Source organism: Mytilus californianus, unplaced genomic scaffold, assembly GCF_021869535.1.
Source record: "Mytilus californianus isolate M0D057914Y unplaced genomic scaffold, xbMytCali1.0.p SCAF_4, whole genome shotgun sequence".
NCBI lineage: Eukaryota > Metazoa > Mollusca > Bivalvia > Mytilida > Mytilidae > Mytilus > Mytilus californianus.
This window is the reverse complement of record NW_026262690.1, coordinates 105,894,873-105,909,105: the sequence shown is the minus strand read 5'-3', so window position 1 is coordinate 105,909,105 and position 14,233 is coordinate 105,894,873. Positions and strand designations below refer to the sequence as shown.

The window sequence follows — 14,233 nt, the reverse complement described above, 5'->3', positions numbered from 1 at the left end:
CATATCTCATTTCCATGGAGATTATTTGGCTCCCCCCTTAGTCATGGTCTATAGACTTTGAAAATTTTGCTAAGTTAACATGTATTAGTTTGTGATTAGGTCAGTTCAAGGGGAACCATTAGTGGTAGGCCAATGTTAATTGGTGTTCAGTTGTATAAGCATTAGCACATCTCATTTCCATGGAGAATATTTGGCCCCGCCCCCTCAGTCATGGTCTATTTACTTTGAAACTTTTGCTTAGTTTGTGATTAGATCAGTTTAAGATGAACTGCTAATGTTAAGTCAATGATATTTGGTATGCAAATTTATTGGCATTTGCAAGTATCGTTTCCATGGAGATTATATAGCACCACCCCTGATCATAGTTCATTGATTTTGAAACTTTTACATAGTTTACAAGTTAATGTTTGTGTTTAGGTTTGTTTAAAGGGAAAGACTTATAATAAGTCAATGGTATTTGGTATGCAGTTGTATTAGCATTGGCACATCTCATTCCATGGAGATTGTTTAGCCATGTACCTTCAATCATGGTTCATCGACTTTGAATATTTGCATAACTTACATGTTAAAGTATTTCTATTTTAATTTCAACATTTGCATTATCAAAATTACAAAAAGGCGAGACATATCTCTGTGATAACAGTTTATTAAATTTAAATGCTTGACAACTCCGATCAAAACATCAATTACCTACAGTGACAAAAGAAATACGTTATGTGTTATTCATTCGATATACATGTAACTGTCCAACATAGACCACCTAAAAAGAAGGAAATATACTAAATTTTAATGTATGCATTCCTTTTTTTATCTTGTGTCAGATGAACAAATAAAGGACCTTTTTGTCTCCCCACCCACTTTCCCCCACCCCAACCCCTATTCCCCCTGCCGAGACTATTATAATGATATCAGTCTGCCCCCATTCGACTTTAGTCTTATTTTGACTCTACAACAATGCAATGAAGCCTTGTGCCACACCATTTTATTTATCATTTAATCATTGGTGGAAGACATTTGTTATAAATAAAGGCAACAGTAGAATACTGCTGTTCAAAAGTTATGAATCGATAGAGAAAACAAATCTGGGTTACAAACTAAAACCAAGGGGAACACATCAACTATAAGAGGAAGACTACAGAAACACTTAAGTGCAACATACATAGAAACGAACTATTAGATAACAACTGCCATATTCCTGACATGGTACAGGACATTTTAAGAATAAATGGTGGGTTGAACCTGGTTTTGTGGCTAGCCAAACCTTGCGCTTTATGGCAATGTTAAATATACCGCTAAAATGACAACATTACATGACAGGAATACGGTACAAATAAATGCAAGAACACTCAGGACAGAGAATTACATAAATATATAATATAATACTACATTTCGATCAATCTTGCTTCATTTAACAGCTCAAATTTCATCTGATATAACATGACCTTATTTTATTGTCAAAAATCTCAAAGAGGCATAGGGCCAATTTCCTCTGAATTTATTTCATACTAAGTAAATTTTCTAAAAGTCTGTCATTCTCATTGAAGTTCTTTAAAATCTTAAAAGCAATTTGACATATTATTCAGCATGTGACAAAATTATAAATCCCTAAAGATGTTTCAGAACAGTAATTTTGTTTAAATTTTACAAAGTTATGTAACTATTGAAAAAATTGATAAACATGACATTTTTAAAAAAGTAATTCAATATATAGTCTGATAGATTCAAATAAATTCATTTGGTTAACAATGTCCTTCAAGTCAAACTTTTACAAAAAAACATGAAAACTTGAAATCTTTGAAACATATTATGTCTTCAACAGCAATTTGTAGCACTGAACATTGTGTTGATAGATAATGAAAATATAGAAAACTGCAGCATCTTTTATTTTAAAATACAGAATAGACTTCTTTTTAATTCCAGTTTGTTTAAATGAATTTCTGTTTTTGACACTTTGAGTGAAAATCATGTAAAAAAAAATACAGAGGAAATTAGCCCTACTCCTTTAATATTTTGACAATGGAAATCATTTTAAAATGAAAATTCTTGTACCAAGTCAGGAATATGACAGTTGTTATCCATTCATTTGATGTGTTTGAGCTTTTATATTTGTCATTTGATTAGGGACTTACCATTTTGAATTTTCCTCCGAGTTCAGTATTTTTGTGATTTTACTTTTTTCAATTATATTTTAAGAATACATGACATATTATTTATAAGAGTAAATATTTTCTTACCATAAATATGTTGTTTTAATAATGCCCATGACAAGAAATCATACTGGGGTGGCAAATTTGACAAAATTTGGACAGGATATTGTTCATTTGTTTCTATATAGTCTTAAAATGTGTGCGCATAGAAATATCTGCTGTGTGCACCAAAGCATATAAATATTTCTCTTGGTGTTATAATGAAGGTTAATACCATCAAGTTAAAGATCAACTATTCCATTTAAAGAATACAATAAGTATTCAAATTGATGTTAAGATATACTGAAATATGACTTACAAGCATGTAATGTTTTATATTTTGAATTAAAATTCAGTCATTTTAACTTGAAGATCGACTTCTTTCCAACCATGATAAATTATCCAAAGTTTGAATTGGTCATGTCTGTTATTTTGTTTTATTTTAGTCTTTTTTTTTTATTTGATTTTGTCTTTAATCAGTATTATTATTTTTTAATTTAGCTTTCTAATACTCTTGGTATCTGAAACTGTATTATTTTGAGGTAAAAATGTTTTTAATTAATAAATAGGATTCAATACATGCGGTTTCATTTAATACTAGTTCTACCTGTATGATTTGTATATTTTATGAATGGTTGACTACTCAAAAACTAGTTTAACCATGCTTTCCTGTTAATATGCCTAACCTTCGACATGATTATCCTTTTCATATTTGTAACATAGTAGTTTAGATGTCTCACCTGTCATGGGAAGTCATCATATAATGTGCGACTGAAGATGCTAAGTGTGTGCTAGTGTTAAGAATTTGTTTGAAAATTTATATTTCAGAGGGTGCTTTTTTCTAAACATATGCAATGATAACTATATTTTGTATATGGGACTTTTGCAAGGTCCCAATTTCCTTCAGACAGGTTTTACTGATTAGTCTTTTAAACTCTTTTGTAGAAGAAATGCCCTTCTGGTGTACAAAACATTATTTATGTAGCAAGGATGAGTTTATTGACCTTAACCTAATTTTATTGATCGGTAATAGATTTTCTCTCTTATTATAAGTAGTAGGATAACTATATTTGGTATGTGCGTACCTTGCAAGGTCCTCATGCCCGTCAGACAGTTTTCACTTGACCTCGACCTCATTTCATGGATCAGTGAACAAGGTTCAATAAGCAATTGGTCAGCTGTAATTCATGTATGGAATATAGTGTAAGGCATACATTTCTGTCAGGAAGGTTTCAGCTGACCAATGAACCATGAAAATAAAGTTCACTTGAGATTACCTCAGTTGTATTCGGCCTAAACCTTTTGGAATTTGGGATCCTCAATGCTCTTCAACTTTGTATTTTATTTGGGTTTTTTACTTTTTTGAATCAAGCATCACTGATGAGTCTTTGGTAGACAAAATGCATTTATTTTCATGGTTCATTGGTCCTCGTTTTTTTTTTTACACTCTAAGCATGTAGTGTATGGAATAATTGTAAGGTGTACAGTCAGGTAGGGTTTATCTGACTTTTGAGTTCATTTTCATGGTTCATTGGTCAATGATATGTTTCCCTGGTTTGGTATGTTTCTATGATACTATAAGCGATAGGTCAACTACATTTAGTGCACATAATGGTTGCAAAATGTTCATTTATGTCTGGTACTAGGTTCATCTTACCTTGGCCTTATTTTCATGAGTTAGGTAGAACTTTTACACAGCAAAAATGATCAGCAAAACAAGGTATAATTTTTACAAATGAATGATTCAGGCTATAAAGAACCCCATATTTTTTTCCTGATGAAGTAGTGCAAAAAGGCAATTAGAAACTGCAAATAAAATTTTAAGACAGACAGACAACTCTATAATCCCCAAAAAATCTTATCTGTGTATTTTGTATAGATTTTCCTGATTTGTTTACATCCTGTCTGTTGTTGATGACTGTGTGTTGACCTCTTGATTTCTGGTTGATTTTTGTGTCTTTAATTTGCAGTTTCATAGACTTCTACCCATTAATTCCTTTTATTGATATGCAAAATATATTTCTGAATTAACCATACAGTTTGACTATGTATAGTTTATTGATTATAAACTTTCAAGAACATGTATTTGTTGAATCTACATTTTCAAAAACCTGGCTCAAGGATAGTTGATTTAAATTCATCACCTTGTCTTGAAGCTTGTCTTAAAAGAAAAATTTGTCTTAAAGCTTGTCTTTTAAAGAAAAATTCTTTGCACTAGTCAGTTTTGATAATAAAGGCGGAAAGGCGAATAGCTTTATTGAAGATCTACAGGTTTGTGGAATTTAAATGATCTTTTGATAGATTAAAAAAGCACAATCCCTATACATATAAGCATTATACAGAAGATTGATTTGATTTTGATTTTTGTCGAGCCTGCGACTTTTGGTCGCAGAAAGCTCGATATAGGGATAGTGATCCGGCGGCGGCGGCTACGGCGGCGGCGGCGGCGTTAGCTAACTTCTTAAAAGCTTTATATTTCAGAAGGTGGAAGACCTGGATGCTTCATACTTTGTATATGGATGCTTCATACTTTGTATATGGATGCCTCATGTTACGAAGTTTCCGTCAGTCACATGTCCAATGTCCTTGACCTCATTTTCATGGTTCAGTGACTACTTGAAAAAAAAGTTAACATTTTTTGTATTGTTAAATTCTCTCTTATTATAAGTAGTAGGATAACTATATTTGGTATGTGCGTACCTTGCAAGGTCCTCATGCCCGTCAGACAGTTTTCACTTGACCTCGACCTCATTTCATGGATCAGTGAACAAGGTTAAGTTTTGGTGGTCAAGTCCATATCTCAGATACTATAAGCAATATGTCTAGTATATTCGGTGTATGGAAGGACTGTAAGGTGTACATGTCCAACTGGCAGGTGTCATCTGACCTTGACCTCATTTTCATGGTTCAGTGGTTATAGTTAAGTTTTTGTGTTTTGGTCTGTTTTTCTTATACTGTATGCAATAGGTCTACTATATTTGGTGTATGGAATGATTGTAAGGTGTACATGTCTAGCTGGCAGGTGTCATCTGACCTTGACCTCGTTTTCATGGTTCAGTGGTCAAAGTTAAGTTTTTGAGTTTTGGTCTTTTTTTCTAATACTATATGCCATAGGTCAACTATATTTGGTGTATGGAAATATTTTATGATCTATATGTCAGTCACGCAGGTTTTATATGACCTTGACCTCATTTTCACGGTTCATTGATCAGTGTTAAGTTTTTGTGTTTTGGTCTGTTTTTCTTAAACTATAAGCAATAGGTCAACTATATTTGTTATATGGAAGAATTGTTAACTGTACATGTCTGCCTGGCACGGTTCAAATGACCTTGACCTCATTTTCATGGTTCATTGGTCAATGTTTAGTTTTCTTGGTTAATGTTAAGTTTATGTGACAGTTGTAATAAAGCTTTATATTTAGGACTATCAACATAATATCAATGATTAGTAAAGAAGGCGAGACATTTCAGTGTGTGCACTCTTGTTGGATTTTAATGCCACTTTTAAGCACCGCTTTTGGGCTATTTCGTTCTATTTTGGTGGAGGAAACCGGAGTGCGCGGAGAAAACCACCGACCTTTGATAGGAAAACTGACAATCCTAGTCAATTAAGATTAGAGTCGAATGCACTCACACGAGTGGTGTTCGAACTCACAACCTCAGTGTTGACTGGCTAGTGATTACAGCAGTAACTACTTAGACCACTCGGCCACCGAGGCCCCTTTATACAGAAGAAGAAAAACCTTACTCATCAAGTGTTATTTAGATGTAAAGTAATTGTGTTGTTTTCCTTAAAACAAAAGACATATATGTGATAATGTCTTGAATCAAAATTCTGTGTTTAACAATTACAGATAACTGTCAATGTGATTTATCTACAATTCTCTTTAATGACTTAATCAATCCTATTTGGTTTAAATTTCAATTCACATAAATTTGTCAATATTTAATCCTATATGGTACATCCTTATAATTGTACTGTTTATTTCTTTATTTTTAAGGGTCTTTTTTTCTCTGTTTATTATGCTCATACAAACACAACAAATTATAATGCAATGGGACCAAGTTAACTTTTTGAACTTTTGAAATGTATGAACAGTAAATATTCTTTAACTCATAAAGTTTTCAAGGTTTTGTATTATTTAAAAAATGTATACCTTGTAATTTTACAGAGACATATTTAAATTTCATGCCTTTATGCCTTCATAGAGACCAGGCTTAGAATTATGTACAGCAGATGCATGTTTCATTTACAAAAGACTCATCAGCAAGGCTTGAATCAAAATATTTAAACGGCAAAATAAAGAACTAAGTTGAAGAGCATATTAAAGACCCAATGTCCAGAAAGCTTTTGACAATGAGACAACTAACAATGAGAGACCAAATTACATATATTAAAGCAGCAATGAGCAAAACCCATACCATAGAGTAATTTATGATTTTTTTTATATGTCTAACCACTCTAAGTTAGTAATGAGTAATGTCACTCAAAATGTAATGAGAGTATCTTTTTGTTTAATATTTGATATATTGATACTTTATGTAATATTTGCAAATTTTCAGAGAAAAATGCTGTTGATTTTTGTCGAGCCTGCGACTTTTGTTGCAGAAAGCTCAACATAGGGATAGTGATTTGGCGGCGGCGGCATTAGCTAACTTCTTAAAAGCTTTATATTTTAGAAGGTGGAAGACCTGGATGCTTCATACTTTGTATATAGATGCCTTATGTTACGAAGTTTCCGTCTGTCACATGTCCATTGTCCTTGACCTCATTTTCGTGGTTCAGTGACTACTTAAAAAAAAAGTTGTGATTTTTTGTAATGTTAATTTCTCTCTTATTATGAGTAATAGGATAACTATATTTGGTATGTGCGTACCTATCAAGGTCCTCATGCCTGTCAGACAGTTTTCACTTGACCTTGACCTCATTTCATGGATCAGTGAACAAGGTTAAGTTTTGGTGGTCAAGTCCATATCTCAGATACTATAAGCAATAGGTCTAGTATATTTGGTGTATAGAAGGATTGTAAGGTGTACATGTCCAACTGGCAGGTGTCATCTGACCTTGACCTCATTTTCATGGTTCAGTGGTTATAGTTAAGTTTTTGTGTTTTGGTCCATTTTTCTTATACTTTATGCAATAGGTCTACTATATTTGATGTATGGAATGATTGTAAGGTGTACATGTCCAACTGGCAGGTGTCATCTGACCTTGACCTCATTTTCATGGTTCAGTGGTCAAAGTTAAGTTTTTGAGTTTTGGTCTTTTTTCTTATACTATATTGAATAAGTCAACTATATTTGGTGTATGGAAATATTCTATGGTGTACATGTCAGTTTTGCAGGTTTTATTTGACCTTGACCTCATTTTCATGGTTCATTGCTCAGTGTTAAGTTTATGTGTTTCAGTCTGTTTTTCTTAAACTATAAGCAATAGGTCAGCTATAATTGTTTTATGGAAGGATTGTAAGCTGTTCATGTCTGCCTGGCATGGTTCATCTGACCTTGACCTCATTTACACGATTCATTGGTCAATGTTTAGTTTTCTTGGTTAAGTCTGTTTCTTAGAAACTATAAGCAATAGGTCAACTATATTTAGTGAATTGAATGATTGCAAGGTGTACATGTATTTCTCGTTTGGTTTATATGACCTTGACTTCATTTTCTTGGATCATGTTAAGTTTATGTAATAGTTGTAGTAAAGCTTTCATTTAGGACTATCAACATAATATCAATGGTTTTTAAAGAAGGCGAGACATTTCAGTGTGTGCACTCTTGTAGTATATAGGAGGATTTAAAACATTGGAAATTTTTAAACACTTTGTGGAAAAGATAAGACTTTAATTACAAAAGAAAACTAATGCACTTTGAAATAATGAATCCATCATCCCCTTTCTTCTTTTCCTTCATTTATTTTTTTTTCTGCACAGAGTTCTTTGTGATATTATGTACTTTTAAAACTAGTTGACGAGGATTTTGTATAATTTTTTAGTACGGTGACAAATAAGGTAAATTTGAAAATTTAATGGACGGAAATACCTCACGGCTAATTTTGGTCTTATTTTGTAGATAAATATAATATCCTTTGATAACGGCGTGTCGTAGAGTGCCAAAGTGGTGCCTATTTTTGAAAACTGCGGTCAAAGGTCTAAAGGGGGGGGTTTTAAAAATCGCAAATTTTAGACATTTTGGACAATTTCTTGGTAGTCTCTCATGTTAACTGAGAAATTTTTTCGATGGAAGCATGCGCTAGGAATAATACACGAATACGGCTAGTCATATTTATGTCTGATTACCAGAGATTAGTAATACAAACCCTCGCTTGCAACATGTAAGAAAATGAAACAAATATCTTTATCTACGGAAATTATCGACAAAAAATATTCATAATTAAGATTTAGCTATGCAATAATATATGGCCACATATGAAGATATTTTTGGGAAAGTTTTGTTAAAATGCCATAAAGAACAGAGGAGAAATAAGAACTGTAAAGTTAACACCCGGTCCATGATGTTATGAAAAAAAATGATTAAATTCTTGGCTGATTACTTAAACTTAAAAGGATGTTAGAACTATAAAAATTAGTCTTTATGTTCATGACACTATAGTATATGAAGTTTGTTTTTATGTTAATAAATAAATCAGTACCGTAGTAGACCAATAGCACATTGAGAAGATGTGTCCCCCTTTTTATTGAAACAACGACAGACATGCATGGTTGTCTTTTGTTGATGTGGTTCATAAATGTTTCTCGTTTCTAGTTTTTTATATAGATTAGACCGTTGCAATGGTTTTACACTAGTCATATTTTGGAGCCCTTACTGTTCGGTGTGAGCCAAGGCTACGTTTTGAAGACCGTACTTTGACCTATAATGGTTAACTTTTACAAATTATGACCTGGATGGAGATTTGTCTCATTGGAACTCATACCACATCTTCTTATATCTATAAACAATGGAATATATATAGCAGACTTGAAAGCCTGATATATATGTAAACTACAAACAAAGATTCACAGGGATATTACGCTTCAAAAGTTGCTGTCTATGTTTAATTATAATACACTAACACTAGACATCAATATGCACATCAATTTGAAAAGGTAACGGAATACTAGAAAAAAAGTGGATGTCATTGTATGGCGCCGACAAAACTCATGAGTTTATTCAGATCACCATGTACTGATTGACCATTGCTTCTGGGGTCATTTTGATCCGCGGTTAATTGATTTTCACTGCAACATATGTGTCAATATAAGAACCAGCAAGAATGACAAACTTTGATACATGCATGTTTTCCCCCACCCCTTGTAATTGTCTTCCTTTGCCAATTTCGATTAGAGAAGACGTGTCGCATCCTGTAAGAGCGCGAGCTGCTGTTGGTGTGCCAGACATCAGGGGTCCAATAACTTTTAAAAAGTTGCATATGTCGTGAATAGGTAAAAACTGTTTTGTGGCTTTGGTTGAAGAAACGCCTCCAGTCTAAAATCAAAATTCAACATGTTTGACATCTGAGGAAAAGACCTTATTAGAAATAAAACATAACTGTCATGATTTTAATATGATGCAACCCTTGGAATAACTTTTCAATACTTGTTCATTGCAAAAAGAGGCGGCAGAATAATTCTTATATCTGCCTCTTCAGTCACTTACAGATCCTACACAAAATTGCTTCAAAGTCTATAGATTTTGAAAAGATCCCGCTAGAAATATTTCGTCATTTTCTTGCAAATCACAATCATTGTAGTGTGATAGGGCATAGTTACAATGTACCTACAAATCTTATCAACCCATGTTTATTTTCAGGTGCACAAAGACATTTCTTATAATCTCTAATTGATCTGCATTCAATGACTAGAAGAACAATTTGGATCTACCACCATTTGAAATAAACCTTATTGTCCCTTTGACGCCTTTAATAGATGACTTTTTGGTATGGGATTTGCTCATTGTTGAAGGTCGTGCGGTAACCTATAGTTGTGAATATCTGTGTCATTTGGTCTATTGTGAAGAGTTGTTCCATTGGCATTCAAACCACATCTTCTTTTTATATACTAGTACACCAATGTCTGATGTAAGGAGAGGGTTGCGCGCCCGCTGACATGTTTAACCTCGCCACATTCTGTATGTGGCGGCCCAAAGTCAGGAGCCTGTTATTCAGTGGTTGTCATTTGTTGCTGTTACATTTTTGTTGTTCGTTTATTATTTTGTATATTAATTAGGCCGTTGTTTTTCTCGTTTGAATTGTTTTACATTTGTCAATTCGGGCCCTTTATTGCTGACTATGAGGTAAGGGTTTTGCTTATTGTTGAATGCCATACGGTGACCTGTAGTTGTAAATGTATGTGTATTTTTTTGGTCTTTGTGGAGATTTGTCTAATTGGCAATCATAGCACATATTTTTTTTAATTGGTTTTAAAGCAGTCATTGGCCAAATCTCAATAACTGTTGTACCATTTTACATAAATACTTCGGACAATACCAATACCATCTATCTGATCAGGGGTGTACTGGTTTTTCATAAAGGAATATCACACACTTAGCTAAAGTATGCATTTCCGTTCAGTATCAAATGAGAGTGCATTGTTATCATTATCCATTTGAAAATAATTGTCGTCTACTAACCAGGCAAAATATTTATCAGAGAGGTTGGAATACATTGTAAAGATAGAAATAATTTGAAATTTCGCAAAATGCAAAATCTGTAAACATATGTAACTGGCAAACTATACCACAGCGAAAATGGTTTTTTTCTTTCTTTTGCAAACAGATCATCATGTAGACTTTCTTTAAGTATTTAAAAGCAACATCATGCCCCGATCAATTTGAAGCATCAGAAGCAAATTATTTTTAATTTCATCAAGTAGTTTTAAAACAAAGCATGCTGAATGTTGAAGCGGCTTGTCCTTGAAGTTATTTATGAAGAGTAAACTCACCACTGGATTGCCTGCCTGATAATTTGCGTCATTTAAAACAATATCGGCACGCTCAAATGACTCGACATGCCTTAATTGCTTAGCTTGTTGTATGACTTTTGTCTCCAGAATAGACATTTTTACCAGTCATGGTAATGCCATGGAGCGCGTTTTAACGAAAGTTGATTCATCGTTTCACGCATGGTTTTTTTTGACTAATTCAAATGCATGAAAATGTTTTCTTCTTGGACATGTAAAGGCTTAATAACATGATCTAAGCTACTTTACTCGTTCTTATTTGATGGAATAAGCACTGACAATAATTTTCCGGGATTTTTCGGATGTGTTCCAATGTGGTTTAAAATTAGTCTTTTCGAAAAACAAAAATAAAAGCACCTCAAAAGTTATTAAACCTTAGCATCTGTACTTATTCAAGCGCATAGACACAACTGTTAATACAAATATATATTCTTTTTTATAAAACTTAAGAAAATGCATATTAAATTTATTGCATTTCATATGACAGGGAAAAATAGGAAAGGGGAACGTTACATGACTTATTGAGGTGAAAATTGAGTAGTAATACTGCTATGTGATGAGTTTTATAAAAATGCTTGTAAAAGTTGATTTGTATGTTCTATCAAACTTTTATATATCAAAACTTCTTAAGTATTCGTTGTTCCACTATTTTTTGTGAAAATTTACTATTGGTGATATATATAAGAAATGTAATATACTTTGACAGACGGTAAGATTGAAAACAATGTTACATACATTTGAAAATCGTCCAATTCACTCAATTTATATGTTCATATGATATTAAAGTTTGATGTCAAATAAAAGCTGATACATAACTCTTTCATCTGATACCAATTTTTTTATGATATCTTCATTCGGGAATTTATTATAAGTGTTCCTGTGTTTGAAAATGAAGAAGAAAAAAATCCGAAAATCACACTTTAACGCGATTTTACAAAAAACTGCACCGTGGGAAAACTCTACGACAGGGCTAAAATGAAAGTATAATGTTTACTCTATCTTCATGTGAATTTTCAGGCGTGAGGTATTTCGGTCCATTAAACTCTTTAAATAAGCGACTTTTCCTGATTTGTCACTCCACTATTTCTAATAGATGAATTTTAAACATTTCTGTGTTAAACTTAATTTTGCTGTTGTGATGTTGAATAAAAAAACAAATCTCTTATTTAATGTTAATTTATAGTTTTTAAAAGGGGGTTGAGTACTAAGTGTCTATCAGAGACGCAAAAGTGGGAAGACTGGTTATTGTTTGTGAACTAGAAGACGTATAACTCTTTATAAATAAAAGACTTCTAACTGGTGATAACAATAAACACTAGAGATATTGAGACTTTTATTTGCAAAATGAAAAATTTCACATTTCAGATTTTATAAATAAAAGCTGTTTGATACGTTTTATTTACATAATCATCATAACTATTAAAATGATCATCGTCATCATCACTATCATCACAATCAATGTATCTTCTGCTTGACACTATCATTATTCCTCTTTCACTGTTGATGTCCATTGCTTGAGGAGATTCGATCTCGTCAGCTGCTGAAAGTATTGTCTTAAAGGTTTTACCATCTGGTGATACTACCACCATTTTGTTGTTTCCTTTAGAACCTATATAAATAAAACCATTCTTGTCTAGTGCAAGTCCATATGGACTATAAATGTCTTTGAGGTTAAGTGTCCAGAGAGGTTCTCCAGTACTTTTGTAGCAGCAGACTTTCTTATTAATGGTACCATAGATATTTCCTTTGAATAATGCAATAAAAACTCCCTCAACACCTTCTAAGATTTTATGGGACTCATCATTCAGGTTTACTATTGTACTTTTCTCCATATGATTCTTATAACCGCTAACAACCAATATTTGACCATCACTTGCTACTGCATTACAGGTATGGGAAAGATCAATAACTTTTATGATTTTGTTCTTTTCTACGTCCACCAGTGCTGTCTGATTATTTGATTTTAATGTGACAGCCACTGTATTATCTCTGACATAGCAAACATCTTTTGGATATGATGTGAATGTAACTACTTTTCTGATGAAGATGCCATCATTACTAAACAGTGCTAGGTATTTATAATCATAGTCCGAATTAAAAACTAAATATTTACCATCAGGTAAAATTCTACAAGCAAACATGACATCATTCTTTATATCAACTGGAAATGTCAGTTGTCTCAGCAAGGATGGCTTAATTCGCTCAATTCCAGGAACAGTTGGAACTAGGTACTGTGCTTGATATTTTCTTCCAGCCTTAACTTGAAGAGTAGAGGGTCTTGAATTGGTATTAATATCTCCAAATGATTTCACATCTTTTAAAATTGATTGAAGTTCAGATGAGATAGTAACCTCTAGATATTTTTCATCGAAGTTATCTCCATTTTGTAAATCTTCTATGTATTGAGCTGCTTGAGATGTAGTTTTCTCTATTTCTCTCAGACTAACATACATTTGTAGCTCAGTTGCACATTGTGTTATTTTGGAAAACTGGTTCTGCAATTGGCTTATCTTTTCAGTTTGCTGTTTCAGTTGTTTTAGGAGAGTATTTATCTTCGATGTTAGTTTTGAATGCTGAGATTTTAAGTCATACATGTACATTAATGTACTTTGATTCATACATATTTATATTAATGTACATGTATGTAATAATATAGCAAAGAACTTTTATTCTGAGAGTCTAGTTAAAAACATAGTATGTTGTGTAAAGGTAGTTATTTGTTTAATAACACTGATGTCTAAAATATGTATAAAGCTATACCTTGCTATTACAATTATCTTTATAGAAGATGTAAACCATAGCGCTAAGTTAAACATGCTAAATAAAATAAAAGTTGAAAACAAATTTAACAACAGTAATATAGACATTATAGAATACAAAATGTTTTTATGGTATATATTGTATTTTACTGTATTAAGTGTGTGGTTGTATACACCTTTACAGCCAAACATAAAGCGTCGTGCACGTGTAAATAACAAACTAACACGTAAACATAAATTGAGTCAACATGTGCTTATGTTTATGAACACAGGCACGTGGTTGAGAATATGTAGGTTAAGTTACAATACAATCAAATTAATGTCTTTATCATTTG

The 14,233-nt window shown here is 32.6% G+C and overlaps 2 protein-coding genes across 6 annotated transcripts in view; one reads left to right on the top strand and one right to left on the bottom strand.

Annotated features, from left to right (window-relative positions):
* Positions 1-14,233, top strand: part of LOC127737176 (serine/threonine-protein kinase Nek9-like) — a 168,030-nt gene that overhangs the window by 69,371 nt on the left and 84,426 nt on the right. The gene's annotated exons all lie outside the window — the stretch shown is intronic.
* The window catches only part of LOC127738990 (uncharacterized), a 44,007-nt gene that overhangs the window by 12,484 nt on the left and 17,290 nt on the right, over positions 1-14,233 (bottom strand). The window contains exon 1 of one of the 5 annotated variants that reach the window (XM_052250501.1): positions 2,235-2,347. The exons of the other annotated variants lie outside the window; for them this stretch is intronic. The gene's annotated coding sequence lies outside the window, so the exon portion shown is untranslated. Of the gene's footprint in view, positions 1-2,234; positions 2,348-14,233 lie in introns of those variants that run through there. 5 annotated transcript variants of the gene reach the window in all.